Source organism: Pungitius pungitius, chromosome 1 (assembly GCF_949316345.1).
Source record: "Pungitius pungitius chromosome 1, fPunPun2.1, whole genome shotgun sequence".
In the NCBI taxonomy this organism is placed as follows: domain Eukaryota; kingdom Metazoa; phylum Chordata; class Actinopteri; order Perciformes; family Gasterosteidae; genus Pungitius; species Pungitius pungitius.
Window position 1 is genome coordinate 14,846,972 of NC_084900.1, and position 20,757 is coordinate 14,867,728.

The 20,757-nt window shown below is 47.7% G+C and overlaps 1 protein-coding gene across 3 annotated transcripts in view; it reads right to left on the bottom strand.

The window, feature by feature from the left end:
• The window catches only part of LOC119222212 (splicing factor, arginine/serine-rich 19), a 31,605-nt gene extending 11,806 nt beyond the window's left edge, over positions 1-19,799 (bottom strand). For all 3 annotated transcript variants that reach the window (XR_009956240.1, XR_009956242.1, XR_009956239.1), the window contains exon 1: positions 19,381-19,799. The gene's annotated coding sequence lies outside the window, so the exon portion shown is untranslated. The remainder of the gene's footprint in view (positions 1-19,380) is intronic.
• Between the last annotated feature and the right edge of the window lie 958 nt (positions 19,800-20,757).

Genomic DNA, 20,757 nt, shown 5'->3' on the forward strand with positions numbered 1-20,757 from the left:
TCAGTCCCCAACACACACTGTCAGAAGTAGCGAACAAGAATCCGAAGGAGGAGGAGGCAGCTTTTTCTTTTCACAAACGCCCCTGCAGCTCGACGAAGAAAACGGTGAAATGCAGAAATGCAGAAATGTTTCTGAGCGTTACGATGAAAAGAAGAAGAAGAAACCAGTCCGTTGGGGATGTCGCCTGTTGATGCCCGCATGCTGCTGCCGGTGATTATGCTACAGATGTCAGTGGCGTGAAGATGAGGAGGAGGAGGAGGAGGAGGAGGAAGGGTGCAGCAACGGTTGATGCCGTCGGTAATGAGGTCAAACTGAGAGCTGCGAGGACGCGCCGAGGGGCGATGCAGCGCAGCGGAGCAGCAGGATGCAGCGCGACCGCAGGGTGGAAGGTTTCCTCCGAGTGGATCATGCACACACACACATGCACACAGGGCGCTGAAAAAAACACCCCAGCAGGTTGTTGTGCTGCACAAAGTCTCGGTTGCACAGTGACTGTGGCAATGAGATGTCGGCCGTGCGCCTCCTCGTGATGCAACAAAAGCTGATTGTGCCTCCTGGTCCCCAACCCAGTCTCCAAAAAAAGCGTGAAATGGCTACGTTGGTCCACCGTGATAAACGTAGTCATGTCACGTTTTTCCCCAAAATAACGTTACTATGTTACCTTTCTATTGGCCCATTCATTTACATTGCTTTGCAAATAGGTCACGTGACTATCAAGTTTCCCGGTAGCGAAAAGAAAAACATGGCGGACGGTCAGCATGTTATCTGTGAAAAACACAATATTTTAAGAAAGCATCAGCATTTGTATGCATTTCGATGGCATTTCTAGCGAGAAGTATGCGTTATTCTTTCATAATCTTCTATCAGAGACTGTAGAAGACCTTCCGTTTATTCGTTTCTGCGAAGATTTGAGTCTCTCTTTGGGAAAGCGTGGCTACGCAACGCCTTTAACGGCGCATTATTAAAAAAACACTTCCAGTGGGGGCGTTACCGTAAAGAAGCGTTCAGCCTTAAAGCCACTAATCGCCAAACAAAACAAACTCAAAGCACACGAATCACATTATGACTTTTTAAACATAAATTCCCTTATTTTTATGAGTTTTCAATGAAAGAATGCATAATTTCCGGGGGTAGGCAAGCCCGGGACATCCCGAATTATGGGCAATTTTGATTTGTCCAGCTTTTTGACAGCTCCAGTCCCGACTTCCAATCACAGCCTCCTAAGTCAATGACGCGCCTTAAACTCTCGATTGTTGTGAAGTTGTGTGAGTGCAACTCCCCCCCCCCCGAACATTACGTCTCGTTTACATGGGAAAGGGGGGCGGGGCTTCGCCCTCAGAGCGGAGCGTCATTCTCTCGCTCCACACGTCTCCTCTTTTTACTGGCCAGGAAAACGGGCGATCTATCCCACGTGGGTCTGGCTCCATTCCATTGGCTCTGACGAATCCATGGAGAGGCGGGACTTATCATTTTCCCGGCAAACGGAGCTGCATTGCTTGCCCTGTGCGTGAAGTGGCCGTGAGGCCTCCACTAAAGTCTCTCTCTATTTGTTCTGCTTAACTCAATAAAAGTAAAACCTTTACAGATATACTGTCCACACACTAGGCTAACATAACGGAGATTCCAGGCTTCGTCCTTTATGTTTTATGGGGATAAAGCCTCTGTAAGTAGTTTTTTCCCAAGCAAATCTGAGTTTCTTCTGTTTTTTGTGTGTCCCATACAAATATCAAAATATATATACTGATTTTCACATCCAAACACACTCACTTATGTTCCCTTGAATCATGACAACAAGAAATTTCAAGATAAACTTTTTGCTTTCATAAATATGACAGTTTTAGTGTGTAAAGGCCCAGCAGTGTACGGTCCGAGGGCCCCTATCGGGACACTTGTTAGATGGGTTTGATGGGTTAATGACTAAAATATATGCCCCCACCCCCTAACTTGATTTAGGTCTGTTGCCTCAGGGCAACTTGTAAATATAATAGGTCAAACAAGCAATGTAAGCATTAAGAAAGTAGTGCATTTTGAGCACATTAACCACAAATGGATTCAAACATAAATTCAAAAATATTAAACAAAGAAATTAAATGACCAACACTGTATGTACAAAATCCACATACAAAACATGTAAACTTAAAGGGCTTGTTTGTGTCAAATTGTATGGCATACACATTCAACTGGCCTACAATAACCTGAAGAATGTCTTAAAATACTGAAGGGGGGGACATGATATCATTAGAAATGTTATGCCAGGGAGAGCACAAAATGTATTGTGGGGTGTTCAACAAGGAGGATTTTCAACCTCTACTATGTCTCCATCCTCATCTTGATCGACAGACTCACTGTCACTGTCATCAGACATGCGTTATCCTAGTTTAGTGTGTAAATGCAATTTCCAGCATGAGGCCTAAAAAACGCCTACAGGAATAAAAGGGTTAAACCAGATACAACTTGCTTGTTTGACTTATTTGACTTATTATATTTACAAGTTTCCCTGAGGCAGTTAGGGGGTGGGGGCATACATTTTAGTCAGTAACCCATCCAACCCATCTTGAAACTCAGTCGAAGGAGTCTAACGCCGGAGTCACAGGGTGCAACAAAACTCTGTAGTGAAAAAAGTGAAGGCCGAGGCATGCTGGGTGAAGTGCGATCCCGGCCCTTTCGGGACAGTGTTGTGCCTGAACGCGTTCATTGAACGATAGTTCATGAACTCGTTGATATTTTGGGCGAACGTGAACTGAACGTACTGTATTAATGCCCGATGAACGTTACTGTGAACTCGTTCATTCTGGTTTCTACGGCACGTTCTTTCAGGTTAATGTCGTTCAATGGGGTGCCAGATTTCTATAGAAAACACACAGTAAACGCGCATTAATAAGTGTAGCAGAGGCGGCGTATAATAATTTTAAAGAGTTTTATGAAGTTACTGACAAGGTCGGTGAGGATGGGAGGAATCTGACCTTTCTTTGCAAACATTTGCACCTTAATGATTACTGTCCTGTTTTTCTTTTTATAATACCTTATTTAAAAAAGACCATTCAAGCAGCATGTGTTTGAGAATGTAGTGTAGGGGTGAACTCTGCAACTGCTGCTAGTGTGGAGTGAATGACAGCAACATTAAAGCAACAAAGGGGAAATGCTGTCCCCTCAATGCTAATGCCCTGGTTGGATAAGGATTCAAAATTGGATATGAAGATTAAATCTGATGCATAGCTTCAGTGTTAAAACTGATCAAATAATTGCTGTCTGTGGTTCTGGGCTGTGGCAATAATAAAATAAAAAAAATAGCTTGCAGCAACGTATGGAAAAAAAGAACTGAACTAGTTCATTTTTTGGAACCGTGAACTTATTTCAAATATTTTGAACTATGAACTGAACTAGTTCATTTTTAAAATGTGTGAACTAAACTTTGAACTAGTTAATGTAGAAAGTAAACTTTCCCAACACTGGCTATAGGACCCCGGAAGATGATGAACTATGCCTGGGAAGGGCGAAGCCATGCCGGTACGAGCATGATGTGCAAATTAGTCATCAGATCAAAGTATAGTAGTGATAGACTAATCGAACCATCTAACAAGTGGCCCGATAGGGGCCCCCGACTGTACACTGCTGGGCATTTACACACTAAAACTGTCATATTTATGAAAGCAAAAGGTTTATCTTGAAATTTCTTGTTGTCATGATAAAAGGGAACATAAGTGAGTGTGTTTGGATGTGAAAATCAGTATATATATTTTGATATTTGTATGGGACACACAAAAAACAGAAGAAACTCAGATTTGCTTGGGAAAAAACTACTTACAGAGGCTTTATCCCCATAAAACATAAAGGACGAAGCCTGGAATCTCCGTTATGTTAGCCTAGTGTGTGGACAGTATATCTGTAAAGGTTTTACTTTTATTGAGTAAAGCAGAACAAATAGAGAGAGACTTTAGTGGAGGCCTCACGGCCACTTCACGCACAGGGCAAGCAATGCAGCTCCGTTTGCCGGGAAAATGATAAGTCCCGCCTCTCCATGGATTCGTCAGAGCCAATGGAATGGAGCCAGACCCACGTGGGATAGATCGCCCGTTTTCCTGGCCAGTAAAAAGAGGAGACGTGTGGAGCGAGAAATGACGCTCCGCTCTGAAGGCAAAGCCCCGCCCCCCCTTTCCATGTAAACAAGACGTAATGTTTGGGGGGGGGGGGGAGTTGCACTCACACAACTTCACAACAACCGAGAGTTTAAGGCGCGTCATTGACTTAGGAGGCTGTGATTGGAAGTCGGGACTGGAGCTGTCAAAAAGCTGGACAAATCAAAATTGCCCATAATTCGGGATGTCCCGGGCTTGCCTACCCCCGGAAATTATGCATTCTTTCATTGAAAACTCATAAAAATAAGGGAATTTATGTTTAAAAAGTCATAATGTGATTCGAGTGCTTTGAGTTTTTTTTGTGATTAGTGGCTTTAAGGCTGAACGCTTCTTTACGGTAACGCCCCCACTGGAAGTGTTTTTTTAAAAATGCGCCGTTAAAGGCGTTGCGTAGCCACGCTTTCCCAAAGAGACACTCAAATCTTCGCAGAAACGAATAAACGGAAGGTCTTCTACAGTCTCTGATAGAAGATTATGAAAGAATAACGCATACTTCTCGCTAGAAATGCCATCGAAATGCATACAAATGCTGATGCTTTCTTAAAATATTGTGTTTTTCACGGAGATTATGCTGACCGTCCGCCATGTTTTTGTTTTCGCTACCGGGAAACTTGATAGTCACGTGACCTATTTGCAAAGCAATGTAAATGAATGGGCCAAAAGAAACGTAACATAGTAACGTTATTTTGGGGAAAAACGTGACATGACTACGTTTATCACGGTGGACCAACGTAGCCATTTCACGCTTTTTTTGGAGACTGGGTTGTGGTCCCAGGTCTGCTCCAAAAGGGTTGTTGAGCTGATTGCTTTGAGCCCCCCCCCCCCCCCCCACACACACACACACACAAATACTGGTTGTGGGTTTTTCTTGTGCTTTTAACCCTTCAGAGCCCAGCAAGCCCCACGTCAGCTGACCCAAACCCCCTTTAAGACAATTATCAATGTCTTCATCTAACTCAAACAACTCTTTATGTCACAGATTCTTCTGAATGTCCCTCAGTGAGGACATTCGCAGAGGAAATGCTGTCTTAATGACTTTCTGATCTTTAAACCTTTAAATCTGGAAAAATCCTGGAAACACTATATTAACAAATATTATTATTACAGCGGTGTCCTCAATGTGTCTTTCATTCAAATAAGTAGCTCATTACCAAGAGACTGGTTTGTATAAATCTATAACTACTGTATACATATCTTAACAGTGGGGCATTCCTTCTGGCCTCTAAATAACCTGATTTCAGTTACATGACGTTAACATTTACAGTTCCATTGTGTTACACCGGGGATGCATTATTTAGTGCAGACGGTCCGTGCAGGACAGCCCTCACGCTTCAATGGACGCTGCAGGAAACATCGACTGAGCCGCTCCGTGTCGAGTATATTAAGGTCAGCATCAGCATTTCTCAGGTGATTCCCCGCAGGCTCCTCAAAGGGAAGAGATCCATGCAGCCGCTGGGAGAGAACTCTGTTTCCCGAAAACATCGAAAGAAATGCATTATTAGTATTGATGGACGCCCTGGTCCGGGTTGACTGAGAGACCCTTAAACAAGACAAAAAGAGGAATGCTGCCTCCTGCTACCAGATTCCCTGAAAATATGATGTCAAAGCAGAGTTGTTTGAAATTATAACGTCCGTAAACTGACCGCGTGGCCTAAAACCGAGACCTGGTGTGAGTCTCTAGTAGAGGCCTGTCAATCAGCGTTAGGCCCCGCCCTAAAGCATCTGCTGGTTTATGGTCTGTTTGACTCTAAATAGACCATCATTCACAAAATGAACATCATGCTGTATTGAAGAAGACTTGAAACTAGAGACTGAGACCATAAACTCATGTTTACAATGTTTACTGAGGGAATAAATCAAGAGAGAAGTAGAGTCATTTCCTCATAGACGTCTATGGGAGCAGAGGAGTCGCCCCCTGCTGGTCCCTACACAGAAGTAGAGTCATTTCCTCATAGACGTCTATGGGAGCAGAGGAGTCGCCCCCTGCTGGTTACTACACTTTAAATGTTGCAGCCCAATTTTTTCTGTCCTTCGGTAAAGGACTAATGTTTCAGATAATAAATGTTGCTAATGGAGCTAAGAAATGAATCATTGAAGCAATTTTACATTTTGTGAATTATATCAAAAATATGATTTAGACTTTTTTTATTGGTGGAAACGATCTGAAACATTCCAGTCTGGCGTCAGTTTAAACTTTGCATACACATAAATGTTCAAAAACAACACCATTCACACCCCGCTGGTCACTCTTGTCCCCCCCCCCTCTCCCCTCCCCCTTCTAACAAAGCCAACGTCCGTGCAATTTTCCTGATTGTAGCTGTAGATTCAGACGGCTGATATGTTTTCATCATCATCTGGAGCGCAGCTTTCAGTCCCTGTCATCACATTAGGACAAATCCAACTAAGTGATTATTATCGCAACAGTAGAGAGATCTGGAGAGAGATCTGGAGAGAGATCTGGAGATCGGTGTGTGTGTGTGTGTGTGTACCACAACTGCTGCTCAATCAATCAATTTACACTAAAAAATCCAGTTTACACAACGAAGACTTGTGTCTAACTTATATTGTTTAAACACCTGCTCCAGCTTCGCCCTTCAACTAGACATCAACCTGCGCCGCCGGCCCGCCCTCCGAATCACGCAATCTAAACCTCAGGCTGCGATAGCAGAGAGAGAGGAAGAGTCTTCAGAACGTTGTTCATGGGAGGCCTCGGCGAGTGTGTCCCGGAGGGCTAGCTGCGTCAGCTTAGCTTAGCTGGAGAACCAAACGTTGCATGAATGGTCCTTTTAAACCCCATTCACAGCCCCATCTGTTTAAGGAAGGTTTGCTCACCTTTCATTGGCCCTCCATCCTCAAACCTTATTATGCAATTTGTTCATGAATAAATGAGGGTTGTGTATTATATATGACGCACTTGGACCTGCTGCGTAACTGTGATGCTGTTTCTGCTCCTGAGAATGTCGGCCACACTCTCTGGAATTTCGACATTTCACTCGTTTGCCTCATCTTGTGTCTCAATGGCGAAAGACAACAACACAGGAGAATCCCAAAGGTTGCTCGGCGGATTGCTTTTGTTGAGTGTGTGTGTGTGAGTGTGTGTGTGTGTGTTGCTGAGTGCAGGATGTGCGATGATAAAGTGAAAATAACACTCTGTTAGGATACAAACCCTGAAACACGATGCTGAAGCATTTACTCCGGGTGTGTATGTAAATTCTAAAAGGGTGCGTGCGTGTGCGTGTGTGTGCGTGTGTGTGTGTGTGTGCGCGTGTGTGTGCGTGTGAAGACAAGGCCGTGCAGGTGAAGCTCATCAGCACTGGGAGGACACCGATGGTTCTCTGTGTGCTTTGTGGGTCCAGGGAGGACAGTCCCAATGAGAGACACTGTAGTGCGGATCCCACAGGCTGAGGAGAGACCCCCCCCCCACCCAACCCCCCCACTTCACTCAACTTAATTAAGCAGAATGAGTCAGGAGCAGTATTCAGGACTTAAGATGTATCCTTATGGGACCTCTGTCTCTCCGATGAGGACTTCCTGCTCATTACTTTAATGATGGCGCTGCTGTGAGCTCAAAGCGCGCGACTGCAGTTCGCTTTTCGCTTTTTCACTTTTTACACTGCAGTCTGGGAATAGCACCCCCCCCGCCCCCTCCTCCCCCCCCCACACACACGCACACACAGATACATTATGTATGTGAGTTGTCGCAAAGAGAAAAACTAAGTAACACCAAAAAGCAGCCTTGTTGAGAAGGAGTCTTTTCACAGCGCGCAGCCTCGAGTCGCACGCTTCAAACGTTTACCAAAGAGTTAATGACGGGAGGAGAAGCACATGGGGAGCTTCTGTGAAGTATCAGCGCTCCCTCCATAGCTGTGATACACAGAATGAGTCTGACAGACACATACATCCAACCAGCTTTTCTTCTTCTTCTCCTTCTTCTTCTTCTGGCTTCAGATGCATTATTCATCTGTGTGCCAATTTGGAGGAACCCTCCCAATCCCCCCAGCGAGCACCAAAAGGAGGAGATGCAACGAGAGACGGAGGGAAAGGAGTCACAGCAAGGATGTCAGAGAAAAAACAGAGAGGGGAAAGCAAAAGGGAAGCATGGGAACAGGAGAGAAGAGAAGGAGGAGAACAGAAGGAGGAGAGAGGAGAGTGAGCAGCATCCGAACCTTCCGCAGAGACTCCCCCTTTTTCTGCTCTTGCGTGACTCGCCTGCTCAGAGCGGATTAAATGACGATTTCCTCACTTAATGAGTCGTAAGCCACAGGCCTCCCCCCCCCCCCCCAAAGGAGAGAGGCGGTGGGGCTTCTTTTAACCGGAAACTGAGCTGCAGAGTCGCGGCAAATCACCTTTATTGGACTAGTGAGCTTCTACATGACGGTGTGATTGATCTTATAAGCGATATGCAGCACCTCATCACCATGATGGCTGTGTGTGTGTCTGTGTGTCTGTGTGTGTGTGTGTGTGTGTGTGTGTGTGGGCTGGATCAGTGGAATTGCTGTTTAATCTGCTGTCCTCTCCCAATGGCAGAGCTCTGAGGTTTTAGACCTAACAGCTGGTTGCATTGACCCCCCCCCCCCTCCACACGATGGCAGAGCCAAGAACAAAAATGTTCCAGTTGACTTCAACGAGTTTTAAGACAAAAAAAACACACACATGATAATAGGCTAATACTGTGGTAGAGACCTGTCAATCAGCGTGTAGCCCCGCCCTAAAGCACCCCCTGCTTTATGGTCTGTTTGACTCTGAATGAACATCATGCTGTATTGAAGAAGACCCGAAAATGAAGCTCCCAGCCTCAGTGTTCTGAGATGCTGCTGCTGGGGGGCGTCGGCTCCTCTGCTGGGGGAGGGTGAGGGGGGGGGGGGGGGCTCCTCTGCTGAAGGGCCTGTCAAACCGCCGAGGCGCTCTGAGGATTCGCCCGTCAGACTCGGCCTCACTTGTCAGCTCGCTGTGATTCTGCTCCCTCAGCTTTGTCGCGTCGCCGCTCGGATCGGCTTCAGAGTGAACCGAGCTACGAGGGCCCTGGCGGGGGCTCCGCGCATCAGCGGCCCCCGCCAGGGCCCTCGTAGGCGGTTTACATGGGGGTCGATTCCCCCGAGAAGCAACAGACAGGGCTCCTAAGCTCCGGCAGTAACGGCAGTTAAGGAGGTTCTTAAGCAGCTTTCAGAATCTCCAGAGGCGCCGTCACGCGGCGAGGCCTTAAAAATAGGTCTCGCAACTCGCGTCGACAGTGTGTTTCAAAGCATTTCACATTGAGGATGTGATTTATTTCTGCAGGAAAAGAAGAAAAAAAGCTCGGTTTGTGAAGAAACACCTTGTGTGACAACGTCCCCACTAACCAGGGCCTCAAAATAGATCAGAGCATCAAAACGAGTCAAAAAGAACATCGTTAGCTCCACAGAGAACATAGACGTGTGCAAAATATATCTCTATACATTTCTATATGATATCATTTCTACCCTTAGACACATTTTGTCTGCTGCTTTTAATTTATCTCGCATCAACAGTCACATGCTCCCACAAATCATCCCAAAGAGATCGCTGCGATGAAAGCCGGATGTGACTCAGCGTGTGTGTCCCTTATTATTCGGATCGTTTCAGTTGAATAATCTGGATGTTTCTGCATTAGGCTTCGCTTTAAAAGCTGACGATGCCAAACGCGCACGGCTGCCAACAGAGACACACACACGCACGCACACACATGCACGTGCAGACCCACTTGGCAGCGCCAGTTCCCAGGTCTCCGGTGGCAAGTGATGTTTTCACACTTGTGTGGGGGGGGGGGTTTCTATTTCTGCACGCAGCCAGATAACTCAATTATTCATCGCAGATGCTGCTGCACTCACTTTACCTCCACCAGGAAGTGGGCGAGGGCGTGTGTGTGTGTGTGTGTGTGTGTGTGTGCGTGTGTGTGGAAGATGAACTGCTGACTCTCTATGGGAGAGGAGAGAGGCGAGGGGGGGTTGGGGTGAGATGTCATAAACATGGCAATCACAGCGATAGGAAGCGGGCGGTGAGGATCAAAGAGCAGAGGAGTGAGAGGGAAGGGATTAGTTCCCCTATCTTCTCCTCTCGAGCTCACTAGACGAGGGACTTCAGCTACACACACACATCCAAACAGGAAGTAGAGAGGGACGGGAGAGAAAAGGGGCGGGACGTGCGACGGAAGTGGCGCCCGGTTAGCGGGAAGCCACAAACTCATCAAGACGATTGTAAGCAATTTATATTAAAAGTTGTGAAAGAATAAATGTGACTGGTTTGGTTGGGAAGAAGAAGAAGAAGTGTGGCTGCTCTCAGCCAGCATCTGCAGCTACACGATGCTGAACGTGGCGACGCGACGCTTTAGGGGGCGGGGCCACAAGACCCGATTGAAACCAGGAAGCTGCTGTCATACTAGCACATGGTGTGTATGTGTGTGTGTCCTGAACGAACACGCCACACACGTGTGTAGCCCACACTCTCCTCATCGGAGATGAACCACCATGCGCTCACACACACTTTAATGTTGGGAAGCAGGCAGAATTTATTTTAAATCCCTCCCCTGTGAGGGGGGGGGGGGCTTTCCGTGTCAGCGATTCGTGCTTCTTCCCCCGGCTTCAGCCCGGAGTTTGTCTGGTGTTTTTTATGTTTGTGTTTGCAAGTGAGCTAATGAGCGAGCGAGGAAGACACAGATCGAGGGGCGGGGGACCGAGGGGGGGGGGGGGCATGGGGGGAGCGATGGGTGTGTACTGTGAGTTAGCAAACTGTCTGCAGCGGACGCCCCCGTGTTTTTTGTGGGTGAGTCACTCTGCACTTGCAAACTTGCATCGGTTCACACACGCCTCCGAGTGCCACCCGGTTCCTGCTTGTTTTGGTGTGTTTCGATAGGAACGGGGGAGGGAGCGCGGGGGGGGGGGGGGGGGGGGGCGGGGGCAGCTCAACATGAACCTGGGTTTGCTCAGTCAAAAGGCTTTAGCTGCAGCTCAACAAAGGGGGCCTAACGCCCCCCCCCCCTCCCTCCCGGACCGGCCTCCCATTCACCGGCCCGGTGCTGAGTACCATCCGGACGGCCGTGTCCAATTCCCACTGGGTATCCATTTCCATCTGAAAGGAGGTTAGCGCCCATTGAGCGGCGTTATCGCGGCGGGGCAGACTCGGGCAGGACGCCCCCCCCCCGGCCCCCGCCCCGGACGGTAGAAAGGCTTCGATCAGATTCGCTCTTAAAAGCCGACTCGGTGTCCACAATGGCGGCTTTATGGAAAAACCATTAACCCAGGTGTGTTGCTGAGACGTTAACACGCATGCGTGGCTCCCCCCACCCCCCCGCCCCTCCTGCGTCCGATGCAGCGCCGCAGATGATGGAGGGGAGACAGCAGAGAGGCAGAGAGCTCAGTGGAGAAGGCCGGCTCCTCTCCGAGTGAGTCATGCCGCCCTTTCTCTACACACACGTCGTACAAGGCTGCCCACCTCACACCCCCCGCTGCCCGCCGAGAAGGAGAAAGAAATTCAGTTCATCGTAGAATGTCGAGTTGATCGGCTGGTAGTTGCTTTAAAGACATCGCTATTGGCTTCTTGGCCTCTGAGAAACGTCTTCAACCTGCATTCTCTGTATTGACCAGCAGGGGGCGATGAGAAAATTACTCTACTTCTTTTGTTTATTCCCTCAGTAAACAATGTAAACATGAGTTTATGGTATCAAGTAATCGAGATAAGTCACGCCCCCTTTCAAGAGTGAATGAAGTGGAAAAAATGGGACTAGTCGGCCGAGTACAGCGTTTGCTTTTGGTGTGAACGCAGCATTAAAGTGTGTTTCTGGTCGGGGAGTTTTTTTCTCCTTCAACTTTAATATTTTCACAGTAATTTCCCCCTTCACGAAAGATAATTGTAACAATTTTGGTCACTTGTAACTCTCTTAGATACTCGATGGTACTTTGCTCCACCCTTTTGAGGCCCTCATGGTTGCTAACAAACCCAAGGCCTTAAAGCAGCAGCCCCCAAACCGAAGAACATCCTCTTCTTACTCACAGTCTATGGTTATCAAACACAAGGCGTGTGAGATCTCTTCATAAGAGTCCGTCAAAGTCACAGTTCTAATCTGCACGAACATTTGTTTCTCGTTTCAATGAGGCAACCAAATCAGATCCCATGAATATTTCACAGGCTGCTCGGTAGGGGAGAAGTAAATCACATCGCTGGTGATTCTGACCTGCTGGCCGTCGCATGTTTGATGTCACTGGGATGACTGTGTGTGTGTGTGTTTGTGTGTGGCAGTGTGAACGGGGTTAATACAGTGCAGAGATGCTGCTAATTAGGTTAGTGCGCGGCTTGGTTAATTGGGTTAGCAGATTCCATGACAGCTCCCGCGCCGACAGACGGCGCCCGCTATCGATCCGACGGGTGAATGAAAGGGACAAACACAGCAGGTGCTTTCATTAAACCACTGTGAGCACGTGCAAACGCAACGAGCCGCACACAAACAGACACGCAGACATGTCGGGCTGCACGTTGCTGCATCGGTGGAGGTGTGCAGATTCTGCCAAGTGAAGACACACAGAAAACAACGACGTGTTTTCACGAAAATCGGTAACAGATGGCAAAATAAATACGGATTTGTGTGTTTTGCATGAAAGGGAAGGGAGCGTGTGTGAGAGAGGAAACAGAAAGACGTCTCTTGGGACCTCGGCTCCCTTTCATGTGGAGGTGAATACATAAATAATCAAATTAAATCATCAAACCTCCCCAAAAATAGTGCCGGCTCTTCTCGCACAAAGTATTACACGTCCCACATTCTTCAAAGTGATGCCAGTTGGTAACATTCTTCAAATTTAATAATCTATGCTTTAAGATGTACAAAAATATGTATTTTTTCGGCGGCAAGAGGTAAAAATGACCTCTTGTAGAGCACAAGTCCCCCTGAATTTTAAATGTCATCTTGCGGTACAAAGTGAGAGACGATGCGATTGTGCCTCTCCAGGCTTTGATGTGCTGCTGGTTTCCGTAGCTACCAGTTATCTGATGGTAGCTAGGTGCAATGTGCAGAGGCGTCAGGGGAGGCAAGTACTAAATAAAGACGTTTTCAAGGTTTCCAGGCTCCCAAGAAAAATCTCAACCCCGGTTGTGTCACTTCACTTCTTCGCTTAACGCGATGTGCTGCCTCCCAAAATAGCTCCGTGCTTCTCTGAAGCCGAGCTCTAAACTCGAGATACGAGTGTGTGCTAAAACCACAACATCCACGCTGCAGAGGAAACACACAAAAACATCAACTGTGAGCTCCGGGTGGTGTGATCCTGCCGTGTGTGCGCGCGGGGGGGGGTACGTGCACGCTGGCGGCGGCCTACGTCTCGATTCAAGGAGGGGGGGGGGGGGGATTCGGGTCACAGAGCAGACAAAATGTTGTTTCCAGAGACCAAGAAGGCCCAAAGATGACGAGCCGAGCCGCTCTTATTAAGCAGCAGCACTAAAAGGCCGAGGACTCTCTTACTAAACCAATCGATGTAGGATCCGCATCACCCCTCCCCCCACCTCTACACCCGTCCTCCCTCCGGCCTCCGCGGTGGACCCGCCGTGTGTAACGTGCGCGATCCAGCCGAGGACAGGATTTTCAGACCCAAACGCGGCGCCGCGTTTCAGTCCTCGTCCTCCGAGGCCACAGCCGGGGGGGGGGGGCGACGCGCCGCCTGTTTATAAATATTTAAGCAGTCGGCATCGAACGCCTCCGCTCTCCTCTCGCTCTTTGAGTGCAGATGCTGATCCTCCGTCACCAACACCTGTGCGTCTGTCAGGAGGGATCAATACACTCCCATTGCAAAGATGGAGCCGCCAAACAGGAAGCGGCAGCGATGGCCTCACATGGCCACGCCATGAATTACAGCGGAACATCCTCTGACATGCAGTTGAAGATTTGGGCGGGTGAAACTTCTAAAACATGCATTACAAAGAGCAGAACTACTCCGGTTATGACGAGTGAAGCTGACGCGGAAATGTCTAAACCCTGCATTCTGTGTAGTGACCAGCAGGGGGCAACTCCTCTGCTCCCATAGACGTCTATGAAGAAATGACTCTACTTCTGTATAGTGACCAGCAGGGGGCGACTCCTCTAGTCCCATAGACGTCTATGAGGAAATGACTCTACTTCTGTGTAGTGACCAGCAGGGGGCGACTGCTCTGGTCCCATAGACGTCTATGAGAAGATGACTCTACTTCTCTCTTGAGTTATTCCCTCAGTAAACATTGTAAACATGAGTTTATGGTCTCAGTCTCTAGTTTCAAGTCTTCTTTAATGCAGCGTGATGTTCATTTAGTCAATGATGGTCCATTTAGAGTCACACAGAATACTGTTCATCGTTCCTCCTTTTAAAACAAACAGATTGTTTACATCCTCTACTTCCTCGTTTCATTATTACATGCATAACATATATTGGGATTTCGTGCCATACCTAGAAATTACGGGAGAACAGCCCTTCAGATTGGGAGGGGAGAGACGGCCCAACCATATTCTCTACATGAAGGGAGTGAGCACACCCAGCACGGCATAGCCGGGCGTGACAGTCCCATAATGCCAGTTATGGGTAGAAATGCACTTCATGCATTATTTCTTTACAGGGAAATTCAAAGAGGGTTTTCCATGCTGCTATCTGGTAACTGCACATGACGGTATCTTATGAATTATCTCCATGTGCTGACGCAACGGGCCCATTACTCACTGCGGAGAGGTTTCCTGCGGATGGAAGGAGTCTGAGTGGCTTTAGGAGCGCATCCCGCATCTCCCGTGTTCAACACAGAATGTGAGAAACACGCCTGCAGCCGGCGGGTCGCTTGGCTTCGACTCCCCAAATCTGAGCATGAGAAAAGGTTACGTAATGCTCTCCCCTTCCTTGCAGCAAGAACTCTTTTTTTATGTTAAAAGTGTGCTGAAATAACGGCATAAAAAACACAAAGCTGTAGCGCATCCCGTCCTCGCTAATGAGACCCAGATGACTCGCTGTTTTTGCGCAGAGTAAACTGTTGAGAATGATGCAGAGCGGCCTGCTGTACTGTGAAGGCACCCAAATACAAAGGAAGGTCCTGACGCCTTTAAAACTGTGTCAAGCAAAGGTTCTGGTGCTGGTCAGATAATTGTTGGAATGTGAGAAAAGGCCTTTGAGGGATCTTCCAGTGGAGAAAATGTGAAATAAATGTATCAAAATTCTAAATAAGACAGATGATTGCTTTTTATGGACTGGTCAATTTGTCAAAATGATTTCGGGTTATTTTGCTTTCATCATACGTCTTCTATCAGACTATTTTACTATCAACAATTACCATGGGACAATAAATGTCTTAATGTAGAATAATCAACTAGTGCAGTTTCATATTGATTACCGTCTTCGCCTGTAGTGTCTTCATCATGCCGGTCATGTGACTAAACTTCTCTTCAAAGGGAGTTTGTTCTCACTCTGATACAGAAGTCTCCTTCAGGAGCTCCTACATCACCAAACTTCACAGCTTCATCACTCTCTGGTGTCTGAAGGTTCCACGGGAGATTATTCCCATCATTCAAAGTGATTTATATTTTTTTTAAATGGCCTTTGCATTCTCTCATTGATGAAGAAATACAGAAAAAATAGCCCAAATTTCTTCTGTAAAAACCTTTGCGTCTAATTTGATCAAAAAATGAAACAACATTTTTGCCGCTGGCTTTTGTCCAGAGTTCATACAAGTGATGGTACTGTGACAGAAATAAGGTTTTAATAGATGAACCATCACAGACCGTAGCATTGACTGTGCACAATCATATTCAAACATTACTAATATGACAATATTCTTATTCTAATTCTATTACGACATGTGGGAGTTGGTTAAAGGAATGAAAGAGTTCACACAACACGTCAAACCAAACTTATCGTGATGCAAAGAGTCATCGTTGCAAATTTCACAGCAGCATTTTGGCTCCTTAATTACACTATCTAGAAATAAGAGATTCCTGTTCAGAAGAAGCTCACGTGTTGAATGGTCAGTGAGGAGCGTGCGTCTCATTCATCGCGTTGTGTACAGTCGTAATGCTGCTGAGACGGGGATCGATACTCATGAATTGCACCGCTGCTCCTCTAATGGCAGGATACTGCTGGCCCCGCCTTAGTGCACACTGAGATGACTGATACTAAACTAACCGTGCCATCAACAATTAACGAGGGAGGGGGGGGGGGAGAGGGCAGGGGGGTGTACGACGAAGATCAGTCCGCGTGGCGCCATCACCGGTGTAAACGTTGACATCCGACCTGTTCAAAAAGGATTGTTCTTCTCTTGTCTCTAAGTGGGGAGCAAATGAAAGATCACTTTTGATCTCTTGTTGCCGCGGCGGTAACATTTTTTTTTGTTTAAACGCACGTCGAGATCCCCGCGGGCCGTGGACGCCACAGACGAGGAAAAGGAAACTATTTACAAAAACAACGCATCGTTCCGTTCATTCGTTCCTCTTCCATCCATCCTCGCCGCACACTTCCTGGTGCCCCCCCCCCCCCCACCTCCTCCTCCTCCCCCCCTCGCCTCCCGTCGGCCTGCACACGCGGGCGTTAATAATGGAGAGCTCTTCGTGCAGACGGTGGGTCCTGGTGCCCTGGGCCCTTTGGTCACGGATCCGTGGCACTAATGCTGGGTGGCAGTCCAGTTCCAGTCCCACTCGCAGGCTGTAGGGCCATTGCCCACCCACACACACACACACACACTCACGTGCACGTGAGCCAACACACTTGGGGGATTCACGCGCCATTTACTCCGTGATCTGTGGAGCTCACATCACACTTTTGCACCTTTTACCAACAACCGAAGGCCTCAATGAGTGAATAACTGTGAGCTCTTATTACCTCACACACTCTGGTCTCTCTGTCATGTTCACACCGCTCTGTGCACGACAACCTGCTAGAGAGGAACACTTTGAATTCTCACTTCTTAGGGTGACAGCCCTGTTGTAGTTAACGCGCTAGGACCATGCAGGTTTTAACTTCAACCCTTTCAGGGGGTTCTAGTGAAAGCCTAAATGGTTAGACCTTGACCCATCTGATCAAGGTTCCCCTCAGAGGCGTCACTTCTTAATAAGGTGCTAGGAATTTTACCTAGAACCCCCTGATATTTTATGGGTTTCATGTTAAACCCAACCCAGGGGGTTTGGCCACAAACCATTTTATATTCCAAAGGTTTCATCAAGACGCTACGCATGGGGTTTCATCAAGAACTTTTTTTATAATCCAAGGGTTTCGTCTCCAGGGAGTTCTGGCAAGAACCCTTTGATATTCCCTTTGATATGCCATTGATCTTTCCCCACTTGCTTTTAGTTCTGGCAGCATTTGGCCTCACAAGGCTCCGAACAGATCGGGGCAGAACAAGCCCGGAGAACCATGGCTGACAATTACAGTTTTTGGGGTTGGGTCGGTGGGTCTTTTAACACCAACGCTTCCAGCCATGCTTGAAGAAGTTCTTTCAAAAAAGGTTCTGAAGGGAACCTTCAGTCTAACAAGGAGCACTTGTAATACCCTGTTCTCAAATGTGTTGAGTTTAGAAATTGGCATTTCAAAATATGTTCAGGCTTCAAGGAGAATTTGAATCAAGCCAAAGGAGAACTTGAGGACAACTTTAAATTCCCAAAGTTTTGCCACAACAAGAGCAAGGTCATCGGAGGCAGTGATTTCAATCTCAATGGCCTTCTCCACCTCACGGTTCAAAAAACGGAAAGGACAGAGGCAGCTTGAGGGGATTCCCGTGGGCCGGGGACCAAAACCATGGTCAGGGTGGGGTTCTCGGTAGCGCCCCCTGTGTGGGTTCTGGTTAGAACATTTAGAAGGTGGAAAGCTGGTATGGATTCAGTACACAGACATTTTAAATGGTCAAATTAAATTATATCTGTATTACTGACGTCCTAGTCCCTCTGTTTTAAGACACATGTGCATCGTCAGACCCGCAGGACACTACCGGCACACAAGTCGTGTTGCCTCGGTGCAAGAGAACTCAGAGAGAGAGAAGGTGGGAATGGATAGACGGGATGGAAGGCGGATGAAGCAAGGAGGAAGGGAGCAGGAAGGGAGCAGGAAGGGAGCAGGAAGGGAGCAGGAAGGGAGCAGGAAGGGAGCAGCGCTCCAGTCCTGTCGCCTCGGGCGCATCAGCAGCAGGAACCGCTCTGCGCCCTGTGGGGGCCGTCTGACTGCTCTGTCACCCTCGGCGGGAGGCTGCCTCTGCCTCAAAGTGCCCCGCCGCCCGACACGCCCGACCTCTGGTACACACCGGGGGATAGAACCCGGCACGCGGGCGAGGGCTGTGAAACAAGCTACGATCACAAATAGCGAAACGCAAAGTGTCCAAAGCACCTCTCAGCAAAAAATAAATGCATTTGTAATGAGTGTGTGCGTGAAGGGGGGGGGGGGGGGGGGCAGAAAACCTAAACCCAGGTCACGTTCACGTGTGAGCGTGGCGTGATTCAGGGCATCGCTCCTCGATGCGGCCTCAGGGGTGACCCTCCTGCTTAAGTCAACACAATGAGTGTAATGAGGGGAAATACACACACACACACATAGTGGAGATGGGAACCCTTGCTGCATAGTAAGTGGATTTCATTCATCTACATGCAGGGAGAAGTTCTACTCACACCCACGCACTGGGAGCTTATCACAGGTGAGTGCATCATGGCGGACTGACTGAGACCCAGGCGAGGACTCAAACCGCTTTAAGTGCAATTTCAAGACATAAAGCAACTTGAATTATTTTAAATGAAACATTCAATTGATAGATTTTTTAAAAAGTGACTGGTTGCCTCCTCATCAGTTTATCAGCATGGAGTCCATCATGGTCTTATCTCAACATCAGGGCCAACCCACGCCCTCCGGCCCCCGGCGGATTAACGGATGGGGAGAACCTCACAAAAAAAGGGTTATTAATTATTGCCCTGCAACACATGTTCGGAGCAGAGACCACCGTCCTTTACCGTAAAGCGCTGCGGGACATCAAACCTTCAAACGCGCGCGTGCCTTAACTTGCGGGGCGTGTGCACGGCGTTAAAAAAAAAAGAAGAGAAGAGGAGAAAAGTGCTCCATTTTCCAGATTACTAAAGGGAACTTTCACACGTCGCTGAGCACCCGCTGCGTGCTGCACTTCCACCGAGGAGCTCATGAATGATTGATCGGACAGGTGCGAGACGAGCGATTAGAAAAAATAAAAATGCAAAAGGCACTGCCCCAGATGTCACCAAAGTGGAGCCCGAAATGAATGAGGGGCAGGTCGGAACGTGTCGTTTACTCACCCGGCCGCGCAGCCCCGCAGGTGCGTTAGAGCAGCATCCCGGTCCCCTGCGGCCGGCTCTTCGGATGAGTTCTCCCGGGACAGCGCGCCTCGATCCCCGCTATCATCCTCCGCCGCTCCGTGCAGCCTCCTCCTCCTCCTCTTCCTCCTCCTCGCAGCACCAGCAGCAGCACCAGCCCTCCCTCTTCTTCTTCTTTTTTTTATTTTTTTTTACACCTCCTCCTTTGGCATCACATGCAAAACAAAACCGAATAACCCGGGCTGCGTGTGGGTCGTGGTCGCGGCGGGCCGGCGGTCCGTCTCCCGGTGTGCGGCGCGCGGGTCACCGCAGCGGACGTTTGAGGGGATGCTGACGCGCAGACCGGAGGGGCTCGCCTCCTGCCTCTCTCATCTGGCTCCATCAGCTGTCGGTGTAGGCAGCACCATGTGACTGACACACACAACCACCTTGGTATCCGGTGGAAATATTTCAAAATAAAAGATGTATTTTAAATGAAGAATGGGAAGCTATGAAACAACGCACTGGCGCTCATATACAACTGATGAAAAACAACATCCAAAATCATGAGTATTTTAAATTCAGTATTATTTGAAGGTTAGCGGTAAGTAACACATTTGTACACTGAAAAAAGGGAGACTGGTCACCTGTTAGATTCATCAAATGATATTTAGTATATTTTACTAAAGGGTTTTATGTTCTTAAGTAAAACGTGATAGCATTGTGTAGACTGCACATTATATGCAGAAAGCGTGCACGAACATATTTAGCTCATGTTGGGATAAAGTAAGTCAATCAAGTGAATACCAGTTCTCATTTTATCTCGCGATATTCACGCACCCGAATGCATTTCGGGAAGAAGAAAGAAAATTCCGCGCTCTTTTCAACGTTCACTGGCAACTTCCAGCTCAACTCGCCCTGGGTCTATTCCACCATCGATCTATTCCACCACCTCAGCTCAACTTTGTAAGTATGCTTTGCTATAATAGCCTGCTGGTAACAGCAATTAAATAATGTGGGACCACCATTTTCGAAGAGAGCAAAGAAAAAAGCAGATTTTACATGATGAAAGTGAGACTAATGCGGGGACCGCTTTGGTCGCTTGTTAAGCACCTGCAACAAACGGTTGCGTAGCTCAGAGTAACTTTACCAGTTAGAAAACACTTGTTACCATAAGACAGAAACAGAGACGTGCATCATGTAAGTTACAGACAGAATAGGCTACAATAATAATTCTACGAGTTAGAGGTTTGTTGCAGCAAAACTGAAATTGGTGATTTTTGGAACAAGGTTTTGGTGAATTTTATTTAGTTTTTGTCGAATTTGAATGAAGTGTGTTTTAACCATAGAAATAATAGAGAGTAGACGCCCTTCGACCGC